General features: G+C 37.3%; 1 protein-coding gene across 1 annotated transcript in view; it reads right to left on the bottom strand.

Moving 5' to 3' along the window:
• Positions 1–11,503, bottom strand: part of LOC136248097 (uncharacterized) — a 128,744-nt gene extending 117,241 nt beyond the window's left edge. Inside the window, exon 1 of the mRNA XM_066039911.1 lies at positions 11,366–11,503. The gene's annotated coding sequence lies outside the window, so the exon portion shown is untranslated. The remainder of the gene's footprint in view (positions 1–11,365) is intronic.
• Positions 11,504–18,211: the final 6,708 nt, after the last annotated feature.

Genomic DNA, 18,211 nt, shown 5'->3' with positions numbered 1-18,211 from the left:
ACCCTAATCCTTTGAGTACTTTTCCTATTCCTAGGAATTAATCCTACAGCCATGTCTCTTATGTATACCCATACCTATAGGGACGAATCATACTGTCTATACAACAAATGACCGGCTAAATAAACTTTGCACTGCGACCAGTTACCTGCTAAATATCCACTTCATTTAAAAAAAATATAAAGATGAAACTACTAGTTGTAGCGATGAAAGGGTTTTAATTAACTAATAGCAAGAGTAAACAATGGAGGAGAGAGTATCTAACTGCCAGATACCACATCAAAAATGAGCATGTCAAGTAGAGAAGCCATCCTGTAGTGCTGTCAAAGTAAGTGCCAAATGAAGTAATATAAACGTCTTGCTAGCTTGACTTTAAATCATGTCTGGGCATTCCAAACAGTATTTCACTTCTTGACAGCATGGCTTCTCTACTTGATGTGTTTATGTTTGAAGCAGTATATGGACGTTGGATACTCTCTCTTCCTTTATTTAACAGCTTATATTTATACCAGCTCCAGTCTGCTCCACATTATTATGATCATTTCCTGTAAGTGGTGGTGTGACCTAGTGTGCTATACTGCTTTGAAGTACAGAACTTTTCCATTCAATATAAGACTTCTTTATCCATTCAAGCTTTATTTACATATTGAATATAAAAACCAAACTGCATGAAATGAGCAAGTGTAAATGCAGTATTAAGCATCTAATAAACTTCATTTAACTAGCTATCAATGGGCATTAATGATAGTTTAACAGCTACCACTCACTTCATGGCTTAGGTTATCGTACCACAATGAAAATTACACTAAGCAGTGATTTTCAGTAATGCAGGATTAATAACATGAGTACTGCATCTAACAGTATGTTTTGTCCAATAAATGAAATGTTGGAACAGAACTACATATCCGCTTATGAACACCGAGTTTTACTACCAGTGAACAACAACATTTTTTTTCAAAGTTAATCATATAATTATAGTACAGTAGTGCTGGATCATGAATTAATGATTGACTTCTCCAACCAATGACAGATCCAGAATGGGGCATTTGGGGCAAATTCTGCCACCCTCCTCCCTTATGTGGAGGAGTCATACTTCTTTTGATCGAAATATATATGTGACTGGGCCTGCAAAAATAGGGCATGTGGGCACATGATTTTTGCCTACTTTTTCAAACTTTTATCACTCATAACTTTTTTTACCATTATGCTATTACAGTGCAATTTTCAGCTGTTGGTAAGCATTTAATTGGCTGTATGATGCAAGTTCCATAATGCAGATATTCTGTTCCAATAACCTGTAGAGTGACAGGGTATAGCTTGTGCCCACATGCCCTGCTTTCGCAGGCCCGGTCACATATACTAAACCTTGTAAGGTCATAATCAATTTATATAATTCAGAAAATATGCATATGTATTACTATCATTTGTTGCAAACTTACCTAAAACAAAAGTCAAATCAACTTTCAAACCATTATCACCCTAAAGGCAGCCTACTCTAATACAGTATTTCACTACAAAATTACTGTTCTACTAGAGAGTATTGATCTAAGGAGTTATGTACAATTCATTGATATAATTATTTCACTCCTATACTTTGTAAATACCCACATGATATGCTAGCATTATGCTGGCACAGCACTACAGCCTATTAGCTATTCCTTTTCATTAAGCTGGCATATTTGACGACAGGAACCAATTTCATGATTCTAATAGATCAAAGTTAGAGTTTAGGTTTGATGAGTTCAGGTTAAGACAGTTAATCTGAGAGTAAGTCCAATTAGGGTGTGGGTTTGTGTTCAACCATATTTTAATATATGCTAGATCACCATATTTAATATCTTGTATTTAAGTTGAGGGGTTTTGGCAGCTAACAGTGGTGGTACAGTGGCTAGGACTCTTGACATATTTCGGAAAAGTGATGGGACCGAGAGCAGAGATATCTTTAATTTCTTTTTTGTTTTTACATTTTTCTTTCAAGTTTTAAGTTAATGTCACTAAAGGAATCAGATCTCCAAGATTTAGTCAATCCCATGTTGATTGGTGATGGCACAATGTGGCTTCCATGTTGCTGTGTTGGCTTATTGCCCGTATTTTCCATAGAGATTGGATTGATTGCAGAGACACTTCTTGTACTGTTCTTCTTTTGTAACATTGTGTAGCGGTTGAAGCATAGCTGAAAACAAAGTATATTGCCAATCTCCCTTTGTGTTACATAATTGACTGTTAGGGCATGTGTTCTGACGGCAAATTACTTTAATGGCATTCCTAGCACCATTCTTGTGGTATGTGCTGGTTCATTTGTCACGGTTATATTAAAAAGGTAGAAGGAATCTTAAGTTGGATTACATATCAAATAAATAGTAGTGAAACAAGGAAGTAGCTAAAAAGTGGTGAAACAAGGAAGGTTACCTACACCTGCAGATATACACGTACCAGTATAAATTAATTTTTAATCCTTAATTCAGTCATGTTGAAGTTTAAGGATTTATCATCCACTAGTATATCTGCAGGTATAGGCAATTATCCTTGCTTCACCACTTTTTAACTATTTCCTTGTTTCACAGCTTTTTTCTTTCATACCAAATCCAACTTTAAATTCTTAATTTTCCTTTTGCTTGTATAAAATATAATAACATACCTATGTTCATTAACTATCAATGACCAGAAATGGTTCTGATATATCTTTAACCTTATAATTTATTATTATTATTATTGGATGTCTTCTGTTTTATTTCAAAGTGTGTAGTTAGCAGGTTACACATCACGGTGCACATATTGATTTAGAATGTCACTTGTAAGGAATTTTTTCCCATGCTTAAAAAACATACTTGTAGCCAAGTTGTAAGATTAGGAACGTTGTTCCTAGGATTAGAAAAAAACACTGCTAGGAGTAGTAAAAGCATCGCTGCAATTAGGAACAGCACTCCAAGGGATAGGAGGATGCACAATTAGGAATAGGAAATTGTTAGGTTAGGGTATGGGCTAGATATATAGTATTATATACAAGTACACAGAAAAATTTTGAATTTTCAACTACAGTAGATAGCACATTGATAAAAAGTACTGAAACAAGTTGGAGTATATAGTGCACGATATTAAATCACAGTAAAACAATAAGAAGTACTATATCCTTACTGTGCATTTCCATTATGGCATCTTGAGCACAGTAGGGATATCACACTTCTTATTGTTTTACTGTGATTTAATATCGTGCACTATACTCCAACTTGTTTCAGTACTTTTTATCAATGTGCTATGGACCCTATGGTCCCTGCTGTAGTTGAAAATTCCAAATTTTTCTGTGTACTTGGTTTTTTTTGTAAATAATTATTATGACTGGTGAACCCACGCATACCGCATCTGAATAGTGCCGCGCGCTCCAGTTACAGTAATTATCATCTGAAAAGTGAAGTATCCATTACGCTTCGTTGTCTACTATGTTCAACCTGTTACACAGCAGTACGAATCAGGGGTCACAAGAAGATATGTGACCAGATTTTACAGAACCGATCCAAATCGCACATCAGGCAAAATCAAACTAACACCACCAGTGGATAGCTACACTATCGTACTACAAGTTTTGACCCACAGCACTACTCAAACTACACGAGGCTGGTTTTTACACACGTCTTTTCTGGGTGGTGTGGAGTGCTCAAATGGCGGTTTCAGGCCTTGTGAAGGACGTGGCTTGGCAAGAGTCAGTGGTTTACTGGTGGACAGCCTTATAATGTTGGCCAGACGTGTTCTCTGTTGATTTTGCTACATATCAGCCACTAAGGAGCCAGCACAGCCCTGTAATCTCGTGTCTGGACTCCAATCGTGGTCTGCCTCCATTTTGAGGTCTAACTTTTGCCCTCCCCGCCACCCCCCAACCTCCACCCCTTTGTGAGCACTCGTGATACTACTTCGCTCGTCCAACTGCTCAGATTTTCTATCTTATTTGGCGGGAAACTGTACAAGCAGCTACAAGTACTGGATGTGGCTTGAAAGGTAACAGATTGATGCATCTTTTGTGTAAATTTCATACGCGTGCTTGCTATCCTTGGAGAGTTATGCTGGCTTTAATTCTTTAAAACCGTTTATCTCGGAACTTCTAATGTGCGATTTGGATCGTTTTTCCAAAATCCAGTCACATATATGTGCGTTACAAGAATGGCAGCAGAGATGGCTGATGAGACTAAATGTATCAAAGTGCTTTACCATGACTGTTTTACATCCTAGAAGAAATAAAATCATTACTCCCTACAGACTACACAATCATCTCCTCTCACCTGTTGAACATTACAAATATTTAGGTATCATTATTCAGAGTGATTTGAAGTGGCACCTACATATCCAATCTATCACCTCCAAAGCAAATCAGATGCTTCGTCTGCTAAAGCGTAACTTGAGGACATCATCTATTCACCTTAGAGAGAGAGCCTACCTTAGCCTAGTACGCCCTAAACTTGAATATGCAACTACAGTCTGGAACCCTCATTTAACAACTGACAAGATCACTTTAGAAAAAGTTCAGAGGCGTGCTGCATGATATGTCAAGGTATATACTATCATGCTAGTGTAACACAGATGGTTAATGAACTTAAGTGGGAATCACTAGAGTCTCGAAGAGAGCAGCTCTCCTTAACTATGCTATACAACAGTCTTAAACAAAATGTCTATTTACCACCTGAATACATACCTGAGTTTCATCTACAGACATCACAGTACCAGCTGCAGACCAGATCATGCCATATGTTCAGACTCATCAAACCATTTTGTAACACTGACACCTACAAATACTCCTTTATACCATCAACATCAAGGCAATGGAACGTACTACCTCGCTACATCTTTGAAGCGGAAAACACTGACATATTCAAATCTCTGCTACGTAACTATTATTTTGCAATCAATAGCTAACATTATTTATTATATTATATCTGTGTATATTCTTCTGTTTGTGAAATTTTCACAGCAAAATTAAATAATAATAAATAATCAAGAACTGTTTGAAAAGCACCTCTGCAATCAAAATAGCCACTACAGACTATTTCCGTTACGAGGGGAAGCCATCACATGCTACCGCTAAATCGACACTTTTAACTGTCAGCAAAGATGAATGAGACACAAAGGAAGATACTGGTAAGTCCATGAAGAATGCATTGTACATACTGGGGTATGCCAAAAGGAACGAGTCGGGTAAAAGCGACGTCAAACAGTGAAAAAATCAAGCCCGTAGCCTTAGCCGTTATTAAGTTATGCATGTCCGAAGGCAAAAGTGGGGGGGCTCATTTCTCCGCCCCTGGTACGATAGTAACTGTCAAGGGATAGCCAACGTCTTGGGACTCTCGTACACTATCTGAGAAATCCAATTAGAAATCCATTAAATATTTAGAAATCTCAAATATTGATTCACGTACAAAATAGGTTATTCTTGTTTTCGTCCGTTCATGAGTTCAATTACGGTCGCCGTTCTATACAACGTTTCAAATTGACAGTGAAAAAGTACACCTGTGTCTAATCTGAAGTTCCCAGCTACTCTCTCAGGTGTCCTTTGCAAAAACTTGAGGTAAAAACGTCACTGTAAAAATCGAAATAGAATAATATTGTATTACCAAATATATTATAAATACAGAAATATTTTTGAAATACTTAAATATTGGGACTCTCGTACACCATGTAGGTTTTTGCGTGGGCACTGGCTACCCCTTGGTAACTGTATAGTAGGGACCACAAAGGAGTACAAGTGGAGGGGCAGTGCCCCCTCACTTTTTCCAATGCCCAGTTGCCAAAGTAAAGCAACTACTTTAGTCATTAGCCAACTTACTTTGCCTTTATTTACTGGGATTTGTGCTAAAGGTTATGCAAGCATGGAACACTGCATAAATCAGTATTGGGAGTGCACGAGATTGATATACTCTAGTAGAGCAGTCACCTAACTAGCAGTGCCCCCTCACTTTTTCCAATGTCCAGTTGCCAAATTAAAGCAACTACTTTAGTCATTAGCCAACTTACTTTGCCTTTATTTACTGGGATTTGTGCTAAAGGTTATGCAAGCATGGAACACTGCATAAATCAGTATTGGGAGTGCACGAGATTGATATACTCTAGTAGAGCAGTCACCTAACTAGCAGTGCCCCCTCACTTTTTCCAATGTCCAGTTGCCAAAGTAAAGCAACTACTTTAGTCATTAGCCAACTTACTTTGCCTTTATTCACTGGGATTTGTGCTAAAGGTTATGCAAGCATGGAACACTGCATAAATCAGTATTGGGAGTGCACGAGATCGATATACTCTAGTAGAGTAGTCACCTAACTACTCTAATAGAACATTCAGCGGAATCATTATAAGTTAGCCCTGCTATATGCAATTAATTCAATATGTCTTCACTACAACCTTTATATCTATGTATATAATCAACATGATGAGTCTATCTGAAATGCCTTCGTTTACTGATGTATCTAATTGTACAGTGTCTCAATGATAGTCATTGCATAGCAGTATCCTATTCAAGTACACATGTTCCACTGAAAATGCTCTCAGATTCAATCTCAAAACATCCAAATCTCAAGATTTTCCTGTGGGGGCATGTCTCCAGACCACTTAGTATTGGTGCGCCTTGCTTGCCGGAGTGCAAAGCACACTAAGATACAGTTAATGAATTTAAAACACTTTGTAACTTACAGCCAACCCACATGACTTGCCCCCCCACTTTTGAGTACTGTTCTCCTCCCCTGTATCATACTGTACGATATATATATAAACTTGGTTTGAGCCCCGGTTTTGCCACCTGATTTTCATTTTCTTATGGCTTTTCATTATGTTCTGAGTTTTTGATGGCTAATATCAACAACCTTTATTTAACCAGTAGATCTTGCTTTTCATGAAATACACTAGTGCTAAGCACATATACTGGTAAACAAGTATAGAAGTGTACTATTAAGTTGATATTACAGATACATCATTGGTATTGTTAGCTCCTACATGAAGGAGGTACATGAAAAGTGAAACACGAGAAGAAACGTTCTGACCATTCATAGCTATATTAGTCTAGGTGGCCCACCATAACCACCATCCTAAAAATTGAAGAGCACTCCTTTCCCTTCCTTACATGAGTGCACAAAGAAGCATGCTAATGCAAAAATACTGCTACTTTAAGGACCCATATAAGGTAGAGAATGCAATTTTAGGATGGTATTTGTTGTGGACCACCTACACTAACATGTGGGGATGGTCAGGAGGGTGCTTGTCATTGCTTCATTGATTCTTTTTTCCTTGTAGGAACTAATAATGCAGTGTGCCAGCAAAAATATCCTTGATGTCAACTTGAAGGGCAGTTCTACACATGCAAAGTATTACCATTTCTGTGCTTTAGCAATTGCAAAATCATAAACTCTACTGGTGGGCATGGTTAAGTAAAAAATGGAAAGTGCAGGAGGCTCTCACACTATTGCAAATCATTCTACAGCTCTCACGGTATTAGTGTAAGTGATCTTAAATCTACCAGCACTTAGTGTCAACTGCAGTTATTTTAATCTTGGCCACATCATTAATCAAACATTTTTGATGTTTTACAGTTTTAGCATGACAGACAGTGATGAAAAGGTAGTGGATTATTAACAATCTAACCAGCTCAAGAAAGGATAGCAAAGGTTTAGAACTGTTGGTGCATGTGAAATGGGAGTAAACAAGGCAGTGCTTAAGTATGGCATATTTGTTGGATGAGCTGCCAGGGTATTAAAAGACAGGGTTCTGTGTAAGTTACTCAAGGGACTAAGCAAAGTGTTGTATAATGAAGAATTAGCAAGATGGTTAATAGAAAGAGTAAGCTAGGCCTGTGGGAATTATGCTAGAATAATTTTGGGAATTTTGATTGAAGAAGCTATGCTGGAATTATTCTAGCATAATTTGGGAATATTACGAATAAATGAGAATGATACATGAATAATCAGCACATTCAACTAACACCAGACAAACTAAGTAACAGAAAACAATACATTGTATCCATTAACAGCATGTAGTGTCTGAGTGAGTCTTTTCACTGTTGAAGTCTTCTTTCAATTCCTAGCAGCAAAGTTCATTACAAGACTACATAGAAGTGTCCTTATTAAAGTTGCAGTATAATAGCCATTGAACTTCACCTAAATTGGATGGCTGCAGGTTTGAGCCTGCCCAGGTCCAGTTATGGATGATTTTCTTCCTTCTTCAACTTTTCAAGCATCCTTAATGAAGTTAATGTGTTTGTTTGTTTTGTTAATGAAGAGCAGGCTATAGAACCAGGTGTCCTACAGACCTTCAGCACTTGTGCTATAAAGCCTTAAGAAAGAAAACTAAATTATGTGTGTATAATAATACAGTTATTGACAGTTACATAAGAAATTAGTATGCAGTGTTTTGCTAGACTTTTTTTGCATGTACATGTTAGATAGTTTTGCTATGTTTTGGTGAATATACATACCAACTAACTGTAATTCATTGGGGAATAATGATAAAATCAGAAGCACGAAAAGAATAAAAATGAGCATATTAATGAAATAGTAGGAGAAATTTAGCATAGAATAATGATGAAAATTTGGAGAATATTTCCCACAGGCCTTAACATCTCATGAAAACAATGTCGAGTTTGGTGATGCTGTGGTGTTAGGGATACTACTGACAATCCTCTATGTAATCCACAGTGTGATGCTGTGAAATCAGAAGAAACCATTGGTAGTCTGTGTAATAAAAAAAGTGATAGCACTGTGTCTTTGTATGTCATCAAAGAATATCACTGAACACATGCCATTCCAAGTGATATTGTGTTACTGTGTGATGATGTTTCGTAAGCCTTGATGAGACTATTGTTATTTTACCATAAAATCCTAAAAATGATATTGTGTCACATGCACTGTGTAAGATACTGAGTCATAAGATATGACCACTGATAATTCACTATGTAAACTAGAGTGATATTGTGTTGCTATGTGATAAATTGTGAGCGTTGCTAATTCACTGTGTAAAGTGGCATTGGGTCACGATGGGTAAGATGAGACCAATGACAATTCACCTTGCGATGCTTAAGTGACATTGTGTCACTGTCTTTATGGTGAAACCACTCACAATTCACATGCAATCATAGTGATGTTGTGTCACTGTCTTAAGATGAGACCCTTGACAACCTACCAGGTCATCCCTAATGCGATGTTGTGTCATAAACTGTATTTCTCTCAAATGATGCCACTGAGAACTCACTGTGTAATACCTGTGTTACTGTGCAATGCTGTGTCCACAGATGAGACAACTGTGTGAATTCAGTACTTTTACTGAATGCATAATTGTTTCAATGTCATATGGCAAAATCACTGAAAATTCACATGTAATTCTATATTGTGTGACTGTGTTGTCAGATGAGACCAATGACAATTCACAATTTAATCCCTAAAGTGATGTCACGTGCTTCCCAAATGGTATTACTGACTGTCACTGTGCGATGCTGTGTCTGCAGATGAGACCACTGTGTGAATTCAATAAATATTACTGAAGTCACTGTGTGAGTTAGTGTGACATGTAGTCACCAACCATTCTGTACAAAGTTCTGGAGAACTGAAAATGCACTTATCAGTGCTGTACTAGGCTTTTTATATAACATGTGCTTGAATCAGTTTTGTACATTCTGTGTATATAGCTAACACTGTTTAGAGTGTGACTGGTAGTGGTGCCCATAAAACTTCTGGGTTCTGAAGTCATCTTTGTCAATAAGTCCACCGCAGTCAACCATCAAATCTTGTCGATATTCATTCTTTGTTAATACAATCTTCCTGTGTAATTCTGTACCATTATAGCTACGCATCCTCATATTGCAATGATCCAAACCCAAAATCTTTCTGGAATTCATTGTACCATTTCGTGTGTTAGTTAATTGACTTTTTTTTGACCTTCTGCTAGTTTGTAGCTATTATATATAGTAAGTGTTGTTTTGTAATATTGTGTGCATTCTTTTTTGTAGTGTTCTTTGTTGGCTGACACCTTGTAGAGGCTTTGCCTTTTGCGTATGCCTTCCACTGTGGTAAAATTGATAATAACCATTGCAATAAATCCTCAGATTGGTTTAAAGGGGTGATACAATTGTCAATTTCTGCACCAGGCTTGGCAAACAGTGAAGCAAAGACCTGCGCGTATGTGCAAAATGCTTACCTATTTTCAGTGGTGTGACTCAGATCTATTGTTCAGCACCAGAAATGTTACTCTGGGCAACTCTGCTCAGATAAGTAGGGAATCGCAGCTGCTCTAACATCATAGTTCCTAATGATTGATAGTGTACTTTAGTTTGTAGCTAATCTAGCTATAGTCATCCTATCGATCGGTTGTGCAAAATTGTATTTTTTTCTGGGCTAGATGTACTGCCCTTGCCTACTACCCCCAGCACCAAGGAGCAACTGTGCTGGACAATTGCAAGGAGAACAACTTAAAGTCCCCAGGGCAAGCAATATGGCCCATCTTCGGGGAAGCATTGTTGGAACCGAGGGGTAGCTAACGTCTTGAATCTCTCGTACACTATCTGAGAAATCCAATTATAAATACATGAAATATTTATTGAAATAATACAGAAATACGTTTCGAAATACTTAAATATTGGGACTCTCGTACACCGTGTTGAGTTTTTGCGGGTATCACTCTTTTCACCCTATTTCATAACCCTACAGAACTTAGACAAAAAAACGGTGAACCAAAAAGGCGAAAAAAAAAGTGCAATATTGAAGGGGGATCAAACCCAGGATCCCAGTGTGATGGTCCAGTGTTCTACCGATTATGCTACCGCTGCTAGCTCGCTTGATTCCCTTCTTTTGTATCTTATAAATGTGACTAACGAAATAAGCTGTATATAGTAAGAAGAACCTAACCCTAAAGGTGAAGAAGAAACCAAAGCTGAACTCTAACCCTAACCCTAACGCTAACACTACTAGACGCTTCCCCTAAAGTCTACAACTCGTGGCAACTACTGGACGCTTCCCCTAAAGTCGACTACTCGCGGCAACTACTAGATGCATGCCCCAAAGTCGAAGAGAGAGAGCAACAACTACAGTAGGAAGTCTGGATGCTTTTAAGCTTAATATTACGTAAGGGTTATGAAAGGTGGTGAAAAGAGTAAAACCCGAGTTTTTGCTTGGGCGCTGGCTACCCCTTCGGTTGGAACGATGAAGGATGGATCGTGTTCTCCAGATGCACAATGTAGCAGAACGAAGCAATGAAAAGGACAATGTGTATCGAATCCACGCCAGAGTGCCACTATAAGGTATTGAGCTGAAGCATGTCGGCCAGAATTGTATTATATTATTTGCCTCTTACTTCCTGGTGGAGGCTATGCGTAGTAGCACTAGACACGAAACAATACAACACATTACCATACCTTGATCACAATGTGTCGTTTCTAGCTACAGTATCCGCCCAACGATGTATCAGTGGGTTTAAATAAAAATCAGCGAGTTAGGTTTTTAGGTTCCTCGATGGAATTTAGTTGATGTTGACCTGACACTTTGCTCATGCTATTATAACAATGTTACACAGTAACACCTTCATGACGTCACAATTGTTGTGTAATTGGAGGCTCCTATACGCTAATGTGTCTATAACATAGACTTCTGCTGGGCAGAAAATGTATATACGTATGTTATTATGGTTTGTTGAAACTGTGTTTCTAAATGTGAACGGTTATTAGGCAGTGGCGTAGTTGCATGGGGCTTGTGCCCCACTGTCAGCTTTCCAGGTCCCACCGTAAATAAAATAATCTTGTGACTCACGTGATCTTACGCGACGATCTCTCACCATACTGTTACTACTCCGTAATTTTCAATACGGAGATCGCCACCATATGTAGACTTTCCCAAAGAATATGACTTTCCTGTACTGTCCTTTCGCCAGAAATACGTTTCGTTTATTTACCAGTATCATGTGATTGCGAATTTCTGAATGTAAGCGAGCTTGAGGGAAGTTATCGATATGCCTAACTACGCATCGTGCTTTATTACGTCAAGAAGGTACCACTAATTTATGCTACTGTTCTGAGTGAGATGAATCAGTGATTAATGAACGCTATCGCTATGAAGATACTTTGTCTGTTCCGAGGTCAGTTCAGCGTAAACTCGGCAAAGACGGTATGCTTAGAAACTCGTTGTGAGAGTTGGGATCATAGATTTATAAACCCCAGGTACCTGGGCTTTATAAATCTGTGTTGGAATACATGCTGGGCTGTCATCCAGGCCAGTTCTCTGCGTGCGCCTCCGATACCCTCCCTACTGTAGCGAACTTAAAGTGCTGGCATATTCAATGCATGATTCAATGTGACTTATCATAGTGATGCCAGACCAAATGTTCTCTTTGTGGGTGTACTCCTGGTTCCTATCCCCAGTAATGGAATACTGGGAGATTATTGTTATATCAAGACATAAACTTTGATTTCATATTAGCACTTACCTATATGTTTTGTAACATCTCAGGAATGTGCCAAGTCACATCCTGTTTTTTCCCATTTTTGGTCATTTGTTTTTGTAGCTTGTGGTTTCTCAGTCTATAAAAAGAGCAAGAATTTGCTGTTCCATGCATTGTTCAGACCTTACAAATGCTAAGTTAGGGGTCAAGGGTCTGTGGAAGAATGGCCCAACTAGCCAGTCCTCGTTGCTCACTGCTGAAGGGATACCCTTCAAGAAGAGTGCTGTCCTGTTGCCTTGTCTCAAGATTGCTTTACATTTGCCATGATTAAGTTTTACATTGTCTGGCTTCAGGAATCTCAGTGTTTGTAGCTCAGCCAAATATCATTCACATCTATGCAGTATGACGGCTAGCAAATTGCAAGTCTCTAGTGAGTACTATTCCTTCCTCTGTAATGGCAATAGATCTTATCATCATTAATTACACTTCTCAATACCATTTATAAATGCTAATTCATATAAATTTAGTTACTTCCCAAGAACAATTGAAAAATGGAATTATTTATCCCACCATTTACTTGAGTTGGAATCAGTCGATTTATTTGTAGTTAATGTAATTGCATGTATGTAAGTAGTTAGCTAATCATGTAGTGTGTATTTGATTTTTCTTGGGGCTGGTCCCCCTGAACACATCTGTAATTACTGGCTGTCCAGTATAATTAATGACAATAACTGATGGCTTAGCTTTACCAATTCCAAAAATTCACCACAATAATCAATGTCTATTATTCAGTATAGGATTAGAATCTGCAAGAAAGCCAAAGCCTACTACTGGGATGATGAGTCAGGATATTAGTGTATGCCAACTGACCACTGTATTCAGTGAGTCATGTGAATAGGAGACCAGACTTTTATGTGCTTCAAAACATTGGTCTATATTAATTTCTAGAAAGTTACACACAGGCAGATGTATTGGTCCTGGTGATCATAATAGGTGGTGATATGTACAGGAGTCAATTTGTGGATAAAGCCAACTGTTTGAAATTGGTAATAGTTATGACTATACAACACACAAAAATGTGGTATGTTATATGCCACTTCAAAGTGATTGACAGCTAGGCTAGTTTCACACATCATGTAATTACACAGTTACATTATTCAGAATCCCTTTTTGATGTATTGTAAGCTTTACCACTGAAGGATTTCAATGAGGTGTGATACTGTGACTCTACTATAGCTGATAGATGGCTTGTCACCCAAACACATCAACCACTTCTGAAAATTCATCCTGGTAATAAGTTTATTACTCAGTATTTCATCCCTGCAAGAAGGCCAAAGCTTACTGGAGTGTTGAGTCAGATATTAAATCTCTGTACTTGGCGCAACATTGTGTACATGTTAATTTCTAATAAACCGTCTTATCCCCAATTACATGATGTCCATTAGGTTTACAGCAGAATATATGAGAGTGGAATGTAGTGATTGGCAGCCAGGCTAGTTTCATGCATCATGTAATTACACACTACCAGTTACAGAATCCCTTTAAGCATTTAAATGAGATGTGTTACTGTGATTCACTCCATTACTACGATTGTTTGTTTGGCTTTGTTTGCTTTTGTATTTTATGTTTTTTGTAGGTGATACTCGTATAGGCTTTAAAGCCTTTTGTACTAACCTTATCCTTGGTTAAACAAATAATAAATAAATAACTGATAGATGGCTTGGTTTCCACACATTAACACTCCCAAAAATTCATCCCAGCAATCGATGTTTAGTACTCAGCATTCCACCATATGAACCTGCAAGAGGCCAAAGCCTATTATACTGGGGTTTTGAGTTGGATATTAAAGCTCTTTATTCAGCACAACATTGTGTGATATATAATAAAACACAACACAGTCATCTTATCACCAATTATACGTTTTGGGAGTGCATTTAGTGGAAGAAGGGTCCATGAAGAGTCCAAAACTGTACATCTTGATTCCACTCATCTTCTTGCTTTATTTATTAATGATGCGCGATATTAGGATTTGGGTTTCGGTATGATATCAATATGATAAAATATTGAAATTTCAATACTCTTTCGGTATTTTTCTTTTGATTAATTGTGTGGGGCAAATGTTTATAATGAGCAGGTATGCTTTATAGAATCTGTGATGAAGGTAATAACAAGCCTTGGAAACTGGTAGACGCTTTTTAAAATGGTTAAACTGTACAGAACTGAGCTTCATTTCTACCGTGATTGCACATCACACACCAAAAGTTGTAAATTACCAAAATATTACTCAATATATTGTATATAATATTGAGACTCGATACGATATCAGTATTGAAAAAAAATATTGAAATGTCGATAATTTTTCAGTATATTGCACATCACTACCATTTATTTTATGTTCACATATTAAGCCCACACCTCCCCCAACCTGTTATTGTGAAATGTTGCATCGGATTTGTAATTGGTATTACATTCCTGGAATGTCACCAATCTACAAGTAGTACATACGCATCACTGTTATTTAGTCAACAACTAATATTTTTTAAATGTATAAACTAGTAGTTTTATGCATGAATTTATGGAAGTTTTAGTGTTTTTACTGTAAAGGAAAACGTGCTGTTAAAACAAGAAAACCTTAACCTAAGGTCAAATCTCAGCAATCTCTTGAGATCATTAATGATGTATGAACAGGCATGAATTACATAATGAAACGTGGTGTGTCCTTGGACTCATGTGACCACATAAAAATTAGGATGAATGCCAAAGCCCAAATTAATGTGGGTGTGGCAAGGAAAACTATAGAAATAAAAAATATATATATAATTAAAGTATTACAAGATGGCAAGTAGCTATAGTCCACAACATTAACTTCAACAGTACTAGTGACTCAGACAAGATCTGAAGATATTCCTCCTTAGACTGTTTTTAGTCTCTGGCTGACTCAATAGAGATGTCAGATTAGAGAGGCTTACATTCCAAGGGATTACCAGGACCAGTACACCTGCCTGTGTCATAACTTTTCTAGGAAGTTAGCAGGCACTGATCCAGAAATACATACACCAAGCTGGGTGACTGACCCAGGTTTCAAGTTGAGAGCCTTGATTGTCCTAGCTAGCAGAAGTAGGAAAGAGCTGACAGTGTTACCATCTAACTTGTACAGTGTGCAAGTGAAGTGAAGCACACATAAGAGTAGCATGATAGCTCTAGTACACAAATCATTTGTATTTTGACCTAGTACAGGATAACCATACGTTAACACCAGTCAGATGGTTAAAAACAAATGAATCACGTGTGGTACACCTGTAAGAATTCATTTTCCCTCTGACACTTGAGAAATTTGGTACTCATAAGAGATTATTATCTTGAAAGTCTAACTTAATCTTTTCAAACGTGAACAATGTTTTACCTGTCCTGATTAGTGTATATGTGGGAAATAATGAATCCTCCATAAAGAGCTAGAATAAAGCAACTATCAGCGACTCACACGTACGTTCACATACACATGCAGACCCACATGCACTCTCACATCCACACACATGCATTCAGACATCAACAAACACATTAAATTCTAACCCATGTTGTTTACCACTAAAATAATGTCAGATCACATCATTTCCTTTGATAGCTAATATGATGGCATCAAAAACAAAAAGTTGGGCATTGTCACAAGGTAGATGCTCAGTTTTCGTAATACCACAGTGCAATATGTAATGTCTAAAGCCACTGTGTAGTATGTACACATTTGTGTAACTTGTTTGGAAATTTAAATTGACAACTAGATGTGACATTGTCATTTCCAGTGAAGCTGTAAAATTCATTTGTTATTGGGAACTACACTTAAAGTGTGTCAGGTGATTTCTCGGAGCCCAAAAATGGATAACTGTTACCCAATACGGAAATGCTATGTACAAATTCATTAGTTCTCCCAAACGCACTTTAAAATGTACTGCTGACAGAGTTCCTGGAAATCTATAAAAGGATATTAATGTTGTGAACCAGTAATCATAAGTTTTGTCTATGTCAAGTCAATTATTGGCTTTGCTCACCCACCTGGTAAACCATAAATTATCCCTGCTACCTCAAACCATGTGTGAATATGTGATTGTAATAATGGTTATTGTAAGGTAATATGTTGATAGTCACTTTGGTACCACCCTAAGGCTTCCAACAGGCATGTTGAGTACCATTATGTCTGCTAACTTACTATAGATAATAACCAGTCAATGGTTCATAACACTAAAGGATATGATTATATGTATGCCAATGCCAAGTCATGTTTCTCACAATTATTTTTCCCTAAAAAGCATTGCTATGCAGGCGTTGTTGACAGTCCCAAGTCTAATACTACAGAAGCCATTCCATCAAACCATCACCTAGTACATAATAATATACTATCAATCGTTAAAAGAAATTCTGTCCCCTCTGCTATCACTTTGTCCACCTGAAAAACCAAACAAACAAGTTAGCACAGTTACAAAGACTACACTAGAAACCTGCAACACACACATGTCATTCCACTTCCTTCTTTGCCCACCTCGTCGAAGAAGCGTTGTCACTACCTGGAGTAAGAAATATACATAATGGCTCAGAAAGTATTTCATTGTTGTGTATGGCTAGTTATATGATACATGTAACTATGACTAATAAGCAGAATAGTGTTCTTTATCAGCTCAAACAAATATAGTCACACCCAGATAACATGTACTCACTTCTCACATCCTATTTCCTCCACAAAGTGTCTGATATATAAATCAAGTGGACTACGATATAACCACAATGGTCCCTAGTATTGTGGTAACCCTTAAATTTAATAAGGCGATTAGGGTCAGCTCCTTGCAATGATGAGGCAGTACTTCACACTCCAATGATAACAATGTTGATAAACTTACCTAGCTCATAATCTGCCTTTACTAGTATTGCTGTGCATTTCATATTTGTAAACCAAATCATTAATAGCCATCATTTGACTTATCTTAAAGCTCAGGATAACAGCCATGCAGCAACCGTCCGTCACTGTCTGTTCAGTAAACTATATTAAGGAGTATAGTCACCAGCTTATTATGCTGGTATAATTTTAAGCATAGTAGGGCTGTACCGATACCGATATTATATTGATGTCGGTACCGATATTATATTGATGTCGGTACCGATATTATATTGATGTCGGTATCGATATTATATTGATGTCGGTACCGATATTACGAGTATCGGTATCGGTCAATTTTAAGTCTATAGTACAGATACTTCACTTGAGCAGTGTAAGTACTAGTAAAAGCACTATAAGTACTATTAAAAGCACCTAACTAGCTAAAGTGACTTTGTAGACAAGTGGTAAGACTCTGAACTACACTGTGAGTAGCCCTGGGTTCAATTCTCCAAGTGGTTATGCATTTTTAAATTCGTTTTTGAGGATTTTTGTACCACTTTTTTGGTAATAAATTTTTGTTGTATAATACTACATACTCTGACATTATACTGACCAAAACAGACAAGTTTGGTTTGTGAACATTGTTTAGTAAATTCATCACAGCCATAGTGATTACGCTATATAATCATTAAGCTATATCTCACAATAATACATATTGGTTATAGACAATTATTAAGTATCGGCTGAATATTTAATATCAGTTTATTAGAATACCTGTATCAGAACTAGACAATAAATATTGGATTTCGGTATCGGCTGTAAAATGTGGTATCGGTACAGCCTTATATAGTAGGTACTTTGAAGCATCAAGCATAATGCTAATATGATGTATACTATACTGTAGGAGAACAACACATGCCACAAAAATAGCTATATGATTTGTTTGCATAGTTCTGTGTAGTC

The sequence above is a fragment of the Dysidea avara genome, chromosome 2, assembly GCF_963678975.1.
Source record: "Dysidea avara chromosome 2, odDysAvar1.4, whole genome shotgun sequence".
In the NCBI taxonomy this organism is placed as follows: Eukaryota; Metazoa; Porifera; class Demospongiae; order Dictyoceratida; family Dysideidae; genus Dysidea; species Dysidea avara.
Note: the sequence above shows the minus strand (reverse complement) of the source record. Positions and strands in the feature narration are given on the sequence as shown.